Source organism: Lithobates pipiens, unplaced genomic scaffold, assembly GCF_037356315.1.
Source record: "Lithobates pipiens isolate NorthernLeopardFrog02 unplaced genomic scaffold, aLitPip1_a1.2 Scaffold_8, whole genome shotgun sequence".
Classification (NCBI taxonomy): domain Eukaryota; kingdom Metazoa; phylum Chordata; class Amphibia; order Anura; family Ranidae; genus Lithobates; species Lithobates pipiens.
The window spans coordinates 215,461,259-215,477,115 of NW_027507903.1; positions in this window are offsets into that span (position 1 = coordinate 215,461,259).

The window sequence follows — 15,857 nt, forward strand, 5'->3', positions numbered from 1 at the left end:
ATTCACCAGAAAAAAAACAACCAACCTCATTCAACCAAAGCAAAAAGAAGATATTGATACGAACATCACAAAATCACCAAATTTTTCTCTGACCCCAATCACCACTAAAAACATCATCAAAAGCCTCCGAGAAAGCACATCACCGATCGACATCATTCCCACAAAACTCCTGAAAGAATGTTCCGAAAGCTTGGCTCCTACCATAACACACCTCATAAATCAGTCATTCAAAGAAGGGATTGTTCCGACCACCCTCAAGCAAGGCATCATCAAACCCCTGCTAAAGAAACCCAACCTCGACCCTCAAGACCCTAACTACCGCAGACCGATAACAAGCCTCAACACCATCTCCAAGATTATGGAGAAAGCAGTAGTACAACAGCTACAACACCACCTGTACACACACAAACTCTTGGACCCTCTGCAATCCGGCTTCCGCCCAGGCCATCAGGCCATGGCACAGAAAGGCACTTCTCAAAATATGGGACGACGCCCTTGAAGCAGCAGATGATGGAGAATCATGTCTCCTAGTACTGTTGGACCTCAGTGCAGCGTTTGATACAGTGGACCACAATACTTTACTCATCCGCCTCACAGAAGTAGCAGGAGTCTCAGATTCAGATCTACAATGGTTTGCATCCTTCTTAGGAAATTGTTCTCAAACAGAGAAACTAGGAGCCCCACTGGAGTCCCTCAAGGTTCACCCCTGTCACCAGTGCTCTTCAACATCTACATCCGTCCACTCCTCAAAATCCTCAGAATGTCTGACTTCTACTTCCACTCATATGCTGATGACATCTACTTTCACATCACCGGACAAAAAGACCATCATCAGCAACTAGAAAAATGCCTCACTTTGATGGACGATTGGATGACCATTAGCTCCCTCAAACTCAATTAATCAAAAACAGAGCTTCTTCTCCTATACGCAAACCAAAATTCCAAAACTAAGACCCCATGGACACCTCCCACCATCTTTGGACAGACCATTTCCCCAAGCACCAAAGCCAAGAGTCTCGGAGTCATCTTTGAATCAGAAATGTCAATGGATGCACAAATAGGATCAGTAGTCAGCGGATCTCACATCTCCTCCGCCTGCTACGTAGACTCATCCCCTTCATTCCAACAGAGGACAAAGCAGCAGTAGTTGGAACAATCATTAATTCCCGACTCGACTGCGCAAACTCCCTCTACATAGGACTACCCCAATATCAACTCATCCAAAACACAGCGGCAAGACTGATAACAGGAAAAAAAACCTGGGAATCCATCTCCCCGCCTTGAGGAGACTACATTGGCTAACCGTATAGAATCGGATTACATTCAAGACCCTCTGTCTCACCCACAAATGCATACAAGGAAACACTCCTCAATACCTACGCGAGAAGTTAACACACTACCCAATCGCAGTCTTCGATCATCTAACCAAAACCTCCTCCTCATTCCCAATCCCGCTACAAATCAAAGGGAGAACGAAGATTCGCAGTCCAAGGACCACGGCTACGGACTCACAGCTACGGACTCACGGCTACGGACTCACATCTGCATGGAAGAAAACCATCAGGCCTTCAGGAAAAAACTCAAGATCTACCTCTTCTAAGAAGCTAGACAACACAGAACATATCCAGCGCCTTGGGGGGATTCAGTTCGCATTTGCAGCGCTATACAAATCATTCATTTATTCACATACCGATAGAAAGATGTCGGGGTGAAGGGACCATTCTCCCGGGGAAACAATTACTGGAAACTCAAGTAGTCCGCCTGCCAATTTTCTATCCCTGGAATGAAAATCGCTGATAAGCAAGGAATGTTGCTTTCTGCCCAAGCTAGGACATGATTCACCTCTTTTTGGGCTGCACGACTTCTCGTGCCCCCCTGCTGATGGATGTAAGCGACAGCCGTGGCATTGTCGGATTGACAGGACAGTTACGTAGCCTGAGCGTCCATGATTCTAGGGCCGGACGTACTGCCCGAATCACTAGAATGTTGAAGGACAAGGTGCTTTCTGACTTTGACCATTTCCCCTGGACAGAAGCTTCTTTCTGGACTGCTCCCCGGCCTAGAAGGCTGGCATCCGTTGTTACCATTTTCAGGTATACTGGTAAAAAGGATTTCCCCTTTTTGGAGTTTGCTGGATAACAACCACCAATTGAGGCACTGATGGACCTCGGGGGGATAAGCGCATTGGAAAGTCCAAAGCCTGAACCTTCTTGTTCCAGGCCACCATGTTCCCTAACAATTTCATGCACAGCCGAATGGAAGGACTTCTCTTTGCTTTGACAAGTTGAATCAGTTCTTTTATGGAGCCGATTATTGCCTGGGGTAGGAATACCTTCTTTTGTATAGTATCTATGACCAGCCCCAAGTACTGTAATCTCCTTGATGTTTTTAAGGAGGATTTTTCTAGGTTGAGTATCCAACCTAGGAATTCCAGGTAGCTGAGATTAAACTTTGGCTTGGACCAGAGACTGATTGATCTACTAAAAACAGATTGTCTAAATAGGCTAGGACAGTTATGCCCTGAGCCCTTAACCTGACTAAAGGAGGCGCCAGAATCTTTGTGAACACACACACGGTGCGGTGGCTAGACCGAATGGCAGACACCAACTGAAAATGATGATCTTCTACCTCGAATCGAAGAAATTTCTGATGAGCGTGAAATATCGGCACGTGGAAATATGCATCCTTGATATCGATCGATGCCAAAAACTCCCCTCTTTGCAAAATGGAAACAACCGATCAGATTGACTCCATGCGAAAGGATCGGATATTTAATTGCCGGTTCAGATCTTTGAGATCTAGAATGGGTTTTACCTCCCTGTTTGGTTTTGGAAAAGGTTTGAATAAAACCCTGATATCACCTCCTGGGATAAGAGGTGATCCAGAGCTAGAAAAAGACTTCCTTTTCTCTGGATCTCTGGGAACATTTGATTTTAGAAAACAAGGAGATGGGAATTCTCGGGACTCTAGTTTGTAACCTAAAGAAACTGAGGAAGCCACCCATCTGTCTTGACATTGTTCCTGGCAGATCTTTGAAAATTTCAGAAGCCTTCCCCCCCACCCGAGCGAGTGGGGGCACCCCTTTATAGAGAGGCTTTAGCATTTTGTTTTGCGGGCTTTCTGCCCCAAGTCCTTTTTTGGCCCTGGGACTGCCCTTGAGGTCTTCCTCTTGAACCTGACGACGGAGGCCGTCGAGACTGCCTAGAGGCAGATGCTCCTGGTACTGCAGAGGAAGCATTCTTAACCAGACCGGACCATTTTGCTGGTCAAAGACCAGACCACTTTTTGCTATTTAGCACTGCGTCGCTTTAACTGACTATTGCGCGGTCGTGCGACGTGGCTCCCAAACAAAATTGACGTCCTTTTTTTCCCACAAATAGAGCTTTCTTTTGGTGGTATTTGATCACCCCTGCGGTTTTTATTTTTTGCGCTATAAACAAAAATAGAGCGACAATTTTGAAAAAAACGCATTATTTTTTACTTTTTGTTATAATAAATATCCCCCAAAAATATATAAAAAAAACATTTTTTTCCCTCAGTTTAGGCCGATACGTATTCTTCTACATATTTTTGGTAAAAAAAAAAAATAAATCGCAATAAGCAATTATTGATTGGTTTGCGCAAAAGTTATAGCGTTTACAAAATAGGGATAGTTTTATGGCATTTTTATTGATAATTTTTTTTTTTTTTTTTTTACTAGTAATGGCGGCGATCAGCGATTTTTATTGTGACTGCGACATTATGGCGGACACATTGGACATTTTTGACACATTTTTGGGACCATTGTCAGTTATACAGCAATCATTGCTATATAAATGCAGTGATTCCTGTGTAAATGACACTGGCAGTGAAGGGGTTAACCAGTGGGTGGCAGTGTAGGGGTTAAGTGTTCCTAGGGGTGTGTTACTAACTGTGGGGGGTTGGGCTTTCATTTAGTGAACACTGATCTCTGCTCCAATCACATGGAGCAGAGATCAGCGTCACTAGTTGCTAGGCAGAATGGAGAAATGCTGTTTACAACGGCACTTCTCCATTCAGCCGTCCCGTGAGACGATCGCGGGTATGCCCGCGGCGATCGGGTCCGCAGGACCTGCGACCGGACTCACAGGGGCCCCGACTGGCACGCGAGTGTGCCGCTGGCGGCGCGCTCGTGATGGCAGGGCGGCATTGAAGATTGGACGTACCTGTACACCAATATGCCTGCCCATTCTGCTGACGTACATCGGCGTGCGCTGGTCGGGAACCGGTTAAAGGAGAAATATTTAAACCCCTTCTTTACTGGTAAAAGAGAACTTTTCCCATTAGAGATCCTTTGGATATATTTATCTAGATCGCCTCCAAATAACCATTCACCATGAAATGGGAAACTGGCCAAGAGCATCTTACATGGTGCTTCTGCTGACCAATTCTTCAACCACGGGACTCTGCGTGTATGCACCAGTCCTAGCATAAGCCATGAGGCTTGAATGATAGAATCTTTCATAGCATCCACCGCACAACATAGTGCATCTGATACGCCAGCCCATTGCTGGGCCTGCTGATCAGGAAGAATCTTAAGTATCTCTACAAACTGATCCTTTATGGACTGAGATACACCAGTTGCCGCAAGAACCGGCTGTGCTACTGAACTTGCCAGAGAGATGTTATTCTTAAAAAGAAATTCCAACTTTTTATCTGTTGGATCCTTTAACATCTTTGCATTGTCTACCGGACAAGAGATTTTTATTCACTGAGGCGATTGCAGCATACATTTCTGGAACCTCCCATTTTTTTCATAGAATTCCTCCTCCATAGGATACAGTGTAGAAAACTTTTTTGGAGGAAAAAAACTGCTTATCCGAGTGTTCCCATTCCGAATATATCAGCTTTTTTTAGCCATGAATGGATAGGAAAAGCATCCACAGATGGGGGAGGCTTTAGTGATCCCAAACCAGAGATGGGCTCATCAATAGACTGCGCTACAGGCAGCAAAAAGGTTGAACAAACCATTTAGTAAGGGAGTGTACAAGAAAACTGTCTTGTGAGACTACCCCCTCTATATTAGGATCCTTAGAAGAGGATATATTAGTATCTTCATAACAAAACAGTGTTGCGCTTCCTAAATAACTCCCAATAAATCATTAAATAAGAATATGTGATTAACTTGCAATATAGCAAGATACTGAGTGCACAATCAAATATTCACATTCCAGATCTTTTGGAAGACCTTCCTGATCCCCTGCCCCTTGTACCTCAGTATGAGGGTCCTGAGCACTGGATGGGGATCTGCTACGTTTGGACCCACTATGAAGAGTGATCATAGCATCAATCTTCTTTTCCAAAGTAGAAATGGTAGAAGAAGAAAAAACCTCCAGTGTGATATATATATAGGGGCTGGAGTGTCTAGTGCTGCTGCAACACCAGTCTCCCCTGACCGGCCGCATCTCAAGCTCTCTCGTCTCCTCCTCCCACACTCGTCTCCAGTATTTCTCCAGAGCCTCTCCAATCCTCTGGAACTTGCTACCTCCACTGGTCTGGCTATCCCCTACTCTTGCTACCTTCAGGCGATCCCTGAGAACTCATCTATTCAGGGAAGCCTATCACGTCTCAAACAAATCTCCTACCACTTCCATCAGCTCATTCCCGACAGTTATAACCTTTTGTACCACCTGCCCCACCCTATTAGATTGTAAGCTCTTCTGAGCAAGGCCCTCTTAATCCTCTTGTATTTTATTGTATTGTAACTGTATTGTCTCCTTTTTATATTGTAAAGCGCTGCGTAAATTGCTGGCGCTATATAAATCCTGAATAATAATAATAATAATAATAATCTCTCTCAAAGGATGACATTCTTTTGGACATGGATTTGGGTTGTTGTAAAACAATCAAACCCCTAGAACCTTTGAGGAGTTCCTGGTCCCTCTTCCACTCATAGCCTGATGCACAAAGCAGAGGCACTACCAGAAGAATGCATACACTGCTAGGCTATAGTCCAACAATATAATGCTGCTATTAATGCCCAGCCGGAAGCAGTAATAATGTGTCAAGGGAAATGCCTGCGTCACCAAACCTGAAGTAATGCCACCTCTTTGCTCTTGTGTCCCTCCACAGCCAGCAGCAGCACACTGATCGGCTCCTGACACATAAACATTATTATACTTAAAGGAGACATTCATAAGAAAATGCAAAGATATTTCTTAGAAAATTCCACTTACTTTCCCGTCGCAGGGTTTTCTCTGGTAAACCAACAGACCCAATCTTCACCCTTCACGGTGGGCTCCGTAAACCTTCAGGGGCAGGGGAACCTAGAGGTAACCCACAATCCTGGACCTGCAACAGCACCCTGCGAGTAAAACTTTATGGCCTTCTACCAAAAAGTACTGGATCCCAGGGTCCAGCTCTCTAAAAAGAGAAGCATTCGCAGGCAAAACCTTGTTTCTTTGGATACGAGGCCCAGGTACCATTCCATTTGGCCCAAACAAGGACACTTTGAATGGATCCGGTCAGCATGGCTACCCCCAGCAAGGATTGTTCCAGTGGAGCTGAGCACATCTTTACTCGTGACCAACACCTTAGACACTGGCGAAAAAACTGACATACTCCCAGTAGTGGGAGGGGTTATATAGGGAGTGCACTTCTTGTCTTAAGGCATGCCAGTATCCATCACCTAAAGGTGGCCTATAACCCACATAGTAACTACTATGGCTCTGTGTCCCCTGATGTATGAAAAGAAAATGCTCATCTGGGTGATCCTCTCAGATATAAAAAAGAATTTCCAGCAATGAATGGATAGGAAAAGGCATGCACAGCTTGAGGAGGCTTTAGTGAACCCACTCAGTTAAGGGTACATAAATGTGGAGTGATTATTCAGCAAGAAATTGCACTATCAATCTTAAGATTGGAACAGCTGGTTCTCCCACATTCCACACCTCAGAAGAGTCATCATCAGCCTCACCACAGCCCCCTGAGAGAATTTTCCTCCTGTCCCTAGTTCCTCACTTTGAGGGTCGTGGGTTATGGAAGAGAACCTGTCGCAATTTGACCCACACTGGGATGCGATTAAAGGCGCTACATTTTTTATTTTATTTTTAATTATCATAAAATAAACAGGGTCTGCAGTGTTGAAAACGGTTGCAGACATTTCATGGCCCTGATGCTCACTCTGACAAGCCACCCCGTCTCAGGGGAGGACGCCATCTGTAGAAATTAGGCTTACCGTTAGGAAGACCGTTTTATCTCTTTTTTGGGGGCATTTCAACCCCCCTTCTGACCATAGTCCAATGCACAAAACAGAGGTAATACCAGAAGAAATCTCATTCACTGCTTGAGCAATAGTCCAGCTACTGCCACTGCTATTAATGCTCAGCCTGATGCAAATAGTAAATGCCTGTATCACCAAAACCCCTTTCATGCTCCTCTTTGCTCTTATGTCTCTGACAATTTTGCAGCCAGCATAAATAGAGTTTGTTGAAAAGAAACACTCCTGCGTTGGAGGACGCCAATGCAGTGTTAAGCCCTGCTCCCACCATTGCATCGCACCCATCAACATCGGCCTGGATCTGGCTCTTGATAAAAGTCAAGGCCAGCTTCATTTCAGACCCCATATGCAGGAATCCTGCCTATTGACCTACCTCCTGGGGTGCCAACCCCTGGATCCATACCAAGAATCCTATGCGTTTTCAGATTCTATAGTAAGTGACTCTGGAAGCTGGCTTCCTGGCATTAGTCAAAGCAGACACTACTGAAGGAGATCACCCACAATCTTTTACAGAGTGGGATTCAACAGTCAAACCTGTTAAACTCCTTGTCCGTAAAGTAGGATGAAATACCAGACCCTGTGCAAGAAGGTCTGGCTATAATGGCAGAGTCCAAGGACTTCAACTGCCCTCCTTATGATGTCAATAAATTCAGATCTTCTAGGACCCGCTGGGGCCACCAGAATCACCTCCTTCTGTTCCTGCTTAATCCGCTTTATTCCAGACCAACAGGATGGTGTTTTGAAGCAGTCTTTGAATAAAACTGCGCGTAAGGGACGGCCTTGAAGGAGGCCACCATTTCCCCTAAAAAATCTCCTGCAGCCAAAATTAGGGAATTTTCCTTTCCTGAGTTCCTAAGTTGAATTAGTCCTACAATGGAACTGATTCACGACTGGGGTAAGAATTCCTTCTTCTGTATGGTATCTATAACCAGCCCCCAAGTAACCTCTTTGATGGTTTTAAGGAGAATCTTCCTAGGCTGAGAATCCAACCTAGAGATTTCAGATTTCATCAACAGCTGAGATCAGACTCTGGTTTTAGACCTGAGACTGAATGATCTATTCAAAGTAGATCTTCTAATAGGCTAGGACCGCTATGCCTTGAGCCTTTAACCTGGCTAAAGGAGCTGTCAGAATCTTTCAGAACACTCTTAGTGCTGTGGCTAAGCCAGATGGCAGTGCCACGATTGAAAAATCATTTTATATTTCAAACCGCAGAGATTTCTGGTAAGCGGGAAACTTCGGCACATGGAGATATGCAACTCCCCTCCTTGCAGGATGGACACAGCCGATCGAATTATGAAAGGATCGGATGTTTAAGTGCCGATTCAGATCTCCAAGATCTAGAGTGGGTCTTACCTCTCTGCTTGGCTCTGGGACCTTAAAAGGTTTGAGCCAAAAAACCCTGTTCCACTAAGGGAATCTCTGATATCACCGACTGGGATAACAGCTGATCCAGAGACCAGAAAGAGGCACTTCTCCTTTCTCTTTTCTTTTTTCTCTGGAACCTTAGGAGCATTCTTTGAGGAGACAGACACTCTTGCATAAGACTGCCGCATCAGCAGCCCCAAGGACCCCACAGGCAGCACCCAAACAGGACCCGAACCCTTGGATCGAAAGCCGACTAGGCCATCCAGGCTCTTGAAACTCTAGCTATAACCTAGAGAAGAAAAATCGCAGAAATCACTCTGCTCTTAACATTGTTCCTGCCAGACCTTGAGAATCACAGGACCTTTCCCCTTACTCAAACAAGTGGGGGTGTGCCTTCATGAGAAGGTCTTAGCATTCTGCTTCATGAGCTTTCTGCCCCCAAGATCCTGGTGCTGCTCCTGGGAACTTTCTCCTGAACCTGACGATTGAGACCGTCGAGACTGCCTAAAGGCAGATACACCAGGCATAGGAGAGGCTGCATGATTAAAGGAGAGCTGTTTGAACCTCCTTTTACTGCCTTCTGGATGTACTTATCCACTCTAAATAGTCATACCCCAGGAAGGGACACAGACTGGCTAAGGGTTTTCACCTGGTGCTTCAGCTGACCAATATCTCAGCCATGGACCTCTGCAAAAAATGCACTAGTCCAAGCTTAACCCATAGGGCTTAAATGATTGAGTCCTTCATAGCATCTGTGAGACACAGTGCGTCAAATACACCAGCCCCCTGCCGGGTCTGATGATCAGGCAGAACTTTCAGGTATCTCACACCTGTTCCTTAACCCCTCGGAGTCCACATTCCAATGCATTGGCTTGACTCAAAATGTGCTCCACCACAATAGTGGAGCAGACGCTAAGGGGTTAATGGACTGAGCTACTTCAATTGCAGCCAGAACTGCAAAAGACATCTTGTCTTTAAAAGGAAAATCCAACCTTAACGTGCTGGATCCTTTAACATCAGTGCATTATCCACTGGACATGTGAGACTCTGCTCACTGAGGTGATTGCAGTATTAACAGCTGGAACTCCCTATTTCTTTCATAAAAATGTTCCCATTCAGAATACATAGCTGTGCACTTTTAGTGCTTTTTGCATCTTGCCCCATAGGACACCATGTTGAATGGACTCCCAGGTGGGGAGGATTCAAATGAACCCTATTAGAGGTAGATACCTCAAGAGCCTGTGGCAGGCAACAAAAGGGTTAAGTAAGGGAGTAGACTAACACCTGACTTGTGCGGCTACTCCCTCCCTGTTAGGATACTCTGAAGAGGAAAATAAGTATCTTCCAATATTAAAGAAGATCTGATCCCTAACCTCCTGCACCTCAACAAAAGGGCCCAGAGGACTAGATGGGAATCTGCTATATTTAGTCCTACTATGGAGAGACATCATAGCAATAATCTTTTAAATGGTAGAAGAAAAACCTGTTTGTATGAAATACAGGGACAGAAGTGTTCTACCCTTGACGGCTTCATCTGACTGACCGTATCTTTCTTTTTACCTCCCAGGGAGGAAGACAGACATTCTTTTGGAAGGGTTTTTAGTTTGTTGTATACCATTAACCCCTTAGAACCCTTAGAGGGGTTCCTGGTCCCTTTGTCTCTGATAGCTTACAGTACAAAGCAGAGGCAGTTCCAGAAAAGAATGTTACACTTGCTAGGCTATAGTACAGTACAATAACTGCTATTAATCCTAGCTATACAGTACAATGTTGTCAACAAAAGAGAGATGCCTGTGTCACCAACCTGACCAGCAACCACTCTGCTCTGTCCCTCCACCGCCAGACTTCAGCTTTTCCTAGCTTAAAATACTTCTTCCATGTGTGGCCGGTGTCTGATGCCATTTAGCCATGCCCCCCGTGCGAAAGCGCGTGCCGCCCCCCCCCCCCTTCCCACTAGGGAAGTGTATGTGTGCTGGCAACATGGCGGCCGGCGGTGAGGGGGTAAAACGGCCGTGAATTGCCCCACAAACAAAACTTTTTTTTCTTTTTTAAGAAAAAAAAAAGAGGCAGCAGGCTGGCATCCAAAGGAACAAAACGCCACTCTGGGGCCCAGGAGGTGATCAGAACCCCCCTTCATACCTGAGGGCCTGAGTTGGCTTGAACGAGGAGGAGAGTGAAAGCTTCTGCTGTTACCAGCGTCAGAATAGTGAGTGCGCAATATAGCCTCCAGTGGTGACACATAGACATGACACGACAACAAAAAATACATGGAAGGAGAGATTCCTTGCAGAAAATCTCCCCTACCTTTCCTCGCTGCAGGGCTTATCAGAGATAAAAAAACAATCTTCGCCCTTCATGGTAGGCTCTGAGACATTGAAAGGAAACCTTCAGGAACAGGGGTACACTCAGGTAATCCCGCAATCCTGGCCCTGCGAGAAGACCCTGCCAGTTAACTTTTATTGGCCTTACTACCAAAAAGTACTGGATCCCAGGGCCCAGCTTAAAAGCATTCGCAAGCAAAACCTTGTGTCTTCGGATGACGAGGCCTAGGTACCGTTCATTTAGTCCATTACGGAGACATCAGAATGGATCCGGTCAGGGTGGCTGGCTCGCATCAAAGGATTACTGCCCGTGGAGCTCAGTACACACATCCTTACATATGCCCAACACCTTAGACACTGGCGAAAAAACTGAGGACTCCCAGTAGTGGGAGGGGTTATATGGGGGAAGTTCACGCCTTAAGGGGCGTGCCAGTGTCTAGCACCTGATAGTCCAATATATAACCATCATAGTTATTACTATGGTGCTGTGTGCCCTGATGTAAGAAAAGAAAACGTTTTCCTGCATGTATCGGTGACACTTTGGACAAAGTGTCATTCATGTGTAAATTAATTTTTTTACCTCAGAACGGTAATGGGGTTTTGAGGGTTAATTATGTAGGTTAACTTTGACATCAGTTTGGCTGGGCTGTGTTAGAGTTCTGCCTAGTCATGTGTACAGTGAGGTGCACATGACAGGCCAGATCCAGGCCTGGTTGGACGTTTTGGGTATCAGCTTCCTCGGAGACAATCAGTGGGTGTGCCGGGCGGGGGAGGGGTACTTAAGATGTTGAGGTCATGTGTTACGGGTGGTTTGTTTGTGATTCTGGACCGGGGTAGCCCCGTGAGGGGTCCTGCTCACGGGAGTGTTCGTCGCTCTGCAACATGCTTCGGTTGGTTAACCCCAATAGACCCACCTGGTCTGGGGTAGGGATCCGTCTGTTCCTGAGTCTCAGAACTGGCTGGTCCGAGGTGAGGTAATTGAGGGAGGATTCAAGGCGTCCGGGTGTGCTCTCGGCTTGGAGGGGCACCGCAGCTCATGCAAGTGACCGGGGGAGGACTCTTCGGAGGAGGGCCAACAAGCTGGCATCCTGAGAAGTGCCTGGTTACTGAATTGTGAAGGACATCATTTTTTCCAGTACTGTCAAGGAGACAGAGAACGTTCCAGGTACCGAGGAAAAAGGTTCCTGCTTACTCTCAGTTACAACTTGTTCAAGGTCAGAGATTTCACAAGTTCCAAGTCAAAGTGCCGATTGCCATAATCTCTAGCTAGAGATTTGTTCAGCTTTGAAGCGCCCAGTTGCGAGTGGCTACTCTCTGGGTGGTACTAGAGACTTTATTATATCTGAAGTTCAAGGTGCCTGAGTTTCTTCACCCTTGCCCTCTGTTCCCATACGAACATGTTGTTGGATGTTACCCCTGCAAATAAAAACCTTTCAAAAGGACTTTATTGGTGTCAGCGTCCAAAGTTGTTAGGTATCAACCCTGGGAACCCCTAGACGTGGAAGAACAAGCCAAGCGGAGGTAACCAGTAAGCCCAAATAGTTAAGGCCGCCCTGCCAAGGGTTATGGCCACTACATGCGCAAGCACGGGCCTCCGATCCAACAAGATCAACTGAGTGAGGGAGGGATGGCGTGGAGGAGACCTGGAAGTCGCCGCCGTGTAGGGGCTGTGAAAGAAAATAGCATTGCTGATCATTTTTAGTCCTCCCTTATACTCAGCCTCTTGAAGAAGGGAAGAGTTCAGCTCAGGTGGGAGTTTCTGGAGGAAGCAAAACCCCCCAAACTTACCTGATGTCTGCCTGCTAGCCGGAGGAAAAAATAGTATTTTTTGTACTCCCCGTAAAATCCTTTTCTCTGACTGACACAGCTCCTCTCTTAGTCATTGGGTTGTTACGCCACCTTTAGGAGACTAGGCATTACATGTTATGTAAAACACAGAACTTTCCCGTTCCGCCCAAGGGGCGGTCCCTTAGGTAACAACCCCCCAGCCTGCCATGGAGCCATCAGTACGTCAACAAGCAGTATAACGTAAAGAAAAACAGGAGGGGCGGGTGCTATGTCAGTCTGTGAATTACAGAGAAAAGGATTTTACAGTGAGTACAAAAAATTCTATTTTCTCTTATATTCACCGACTGACACAGCTCCTCTCTTAGCCATTGGGACGTCCCCAAGCAGTGCCAAAACAAGGGGTGGGAAAACAGCATAAAAACTTCAGCCACCATGGCCAGTAGGAACTAGTATAAACTTTACTCAAAAAAATGACAGTGTGTAGAAAAATCACCACCAAAAATCAAGGTGCACCTCAACAGAGGGACACCACTTTCAGATTGCACCAAAACTGCAGTAACTAAAGCAACGGTGCATTAACATAAAGGAACTGCATTATTACCCCCAAAAAAACTGAAAAAAATGAAAAATTGCATACACAATTGCAACTATACAGCCGCCTGCAAAACTTTGCGGCCAAAACAGGCATCAGCTGATGCACTGACATCTGCCTTGTAGAACTTTGTAAACGTGTGGACAGACGACCAGGTCGCCGCTTTACACACTTGAGCGACAGGCGCTTGATGTCGGAAGGCCCAAGATATTCTGATTGCCCCTGCGGAGTGGGCCGTGACCGGAAAGGGGGGCACCTGTCCCTTCAAGGTGTAGGCCTCTACTACAATCTGTCTGATACACCTAGAAATGGTGGCCGACAAGATCGCCATGCCTTTCTTTGGACCAGCCACTGAAACACACAGCGAGTCTGACTTCCGGAAGGGAGCCATGACGGACAAATACACCTTCAGAGCTCGAACCACGTCCAGAGCATGAAGACCCACTTCCTTAGGATGTGTCGGCTTAGGACAGAGATGGTAACACAATGTCCTCATTGATGTGAAACGCCGAGACCACCTTCAGCATAAAAGACGGTTGCAGGCACAACACCACCTTATCCTTGTGGATAACCAGATAGGGCGACTTGCAGGACAAGGCCGCCAGCTCCGAAACCCTCCTGGCCGATGTGATGGCCACTAGAAAGACCACCTTCAGGGAAAGGGTCAACAGAGGGATCTCGCTGATATTTTCAAATGGAGGCTTTTGCAGCGCAGACAACACCAGATTCAGATCTCACGGAGGTAACGGTGGACGCACTGGAGGAACAACATGCTGGACCCCTTGGACAAAAGTACTCACTAGAGAGTGAGATGCCAGGGGTCGCTGAAAAAAGACAGCCAAAGCTGATATTTGTCCTTTAATGGTGCTTAAGGCCAATTTCTGGTCTACTCCTTGCTGTAGAAACAGCAGGATCCTGGATATAGAAAAGGAGGTCATCCTTTCTCCTCACACATGCAGATGTAGGCCTTCCAGGTACGATGATATATCTTCAGAGAAGAAGTTTTCCATGCTCTCAACATAGTTGGAATCACAGAGTCCGACAGACCCCGGTTCCTCAACACCTGGCTCTCAATAGCCATGCCGTTAAAGCTAGCGATGGTAAAGCAAGATGGAGAATCGGACCTTGAGACAGAAGGTCCTCTCGCAACGGCAGTCGCCAGGGAGAGTCTGCCACTAGGCACACTAGATATGCATACCAGGGGTGCTGGGGCCAATCTGGGGCAATCAGCACTCTGCAAAGCAGAAGTGGTAACAGTTTTAGTGGAGGAAAGGCATAGATCAGCTGCTACTGATCCCACAGAGCCACCAGCGCATCTGACGCGTCTGCCCACGGATCTCTCGTCCTGGACACGAATCTTGGCACCTTCCGATTGAGACGGGAGGCCAGAAGATCCACATCTGGTGTGCCCCACCGCAGGCACAGTAGCCTGAACACTTCCGGATGCAACGCCCATTCTCCTGGGTCCAGCATCTGGCGACTTAGATAGTCCGCCTGCCAGTTCTCCACTCCCGGGATGTAAATGGCCGACAGGGCCAGTACATGTCGCTCTGCCCACCGAAGTATGTGAGCGACCTCCCGTGCAGCGGCTGAGCTTCTTGTTCCTCCTTGGTGATTGACGTATGCCACTGCAGTGGCGTTGTTTGACTGGATCCTGATCGGACGACCCTCGCAGTCTTATCAACCATGTGGAGAGGCATAGCCTGATCGCTCTCAGTTCAAGCAGATTGATTGGCAACTTGGATTCCTCAGTCGACTGAACTCCCATTACTCCACCCCAGCCTGATAGGCTGGCGTCCGTTGTGATCACCATCCATTTTATAGGTAGGGGCGACTTCCCGGACTGAAGCAGGGAATCCCTAACTGGCTCACCTGGATCTGTCGATCCAGGGACAAAGGAGATTTGTCCCACTTTGTCAAAATCTCCTTCTGCAGAACTCTGGTGTGGAACTGGGCATATGGTACTGCCACCATGAGTTTCAGGACTCGCATGCAGAACCGAAGCGACGACCACTTGCGGTTCATCAGCAGTTTTACTGCGGCTCTGAGAGTCTGCAGCTTGTCTGAAGGGAGAAACACTCTCGGTCCCCTGGAGTCCAGCATCAAGCCTAGGTACTCCAAATGCTGAGTCGTACTACCACCGACTTTTAGGTTCAACAGCCACCCAAATTGTCGCAGGGTCTGCATGGTGATCGCCACGTCCTCTTCTAATTCTGAGGAGGAAGAAGCTCTCAGGAGGAGACCGTCTAGGTAACCCATGATCGCGATCCCGCATTGCTGTAGCAACGCCAACACAGGAGTCAATACCTTGGTAAAGACTCGGGGGGCTGATGCCAAACCAAAGGGGAGAGCCACAAACTGATAGTGGGCTTCCTCGACTGCAAATCGCAGAAACGTTTGATGCCAGAGGCATATGGGTATGTGCAGGTACACATCCTGGATGTCTAAGGACGCCAGGGAGTCCCCTTGATGGAGTGCAGCGACTACTGAGCGAACTGATTCCATTCTGAACCTCTGCACTTTCACAAAGTGATTGAGGGCCTTTAGATCC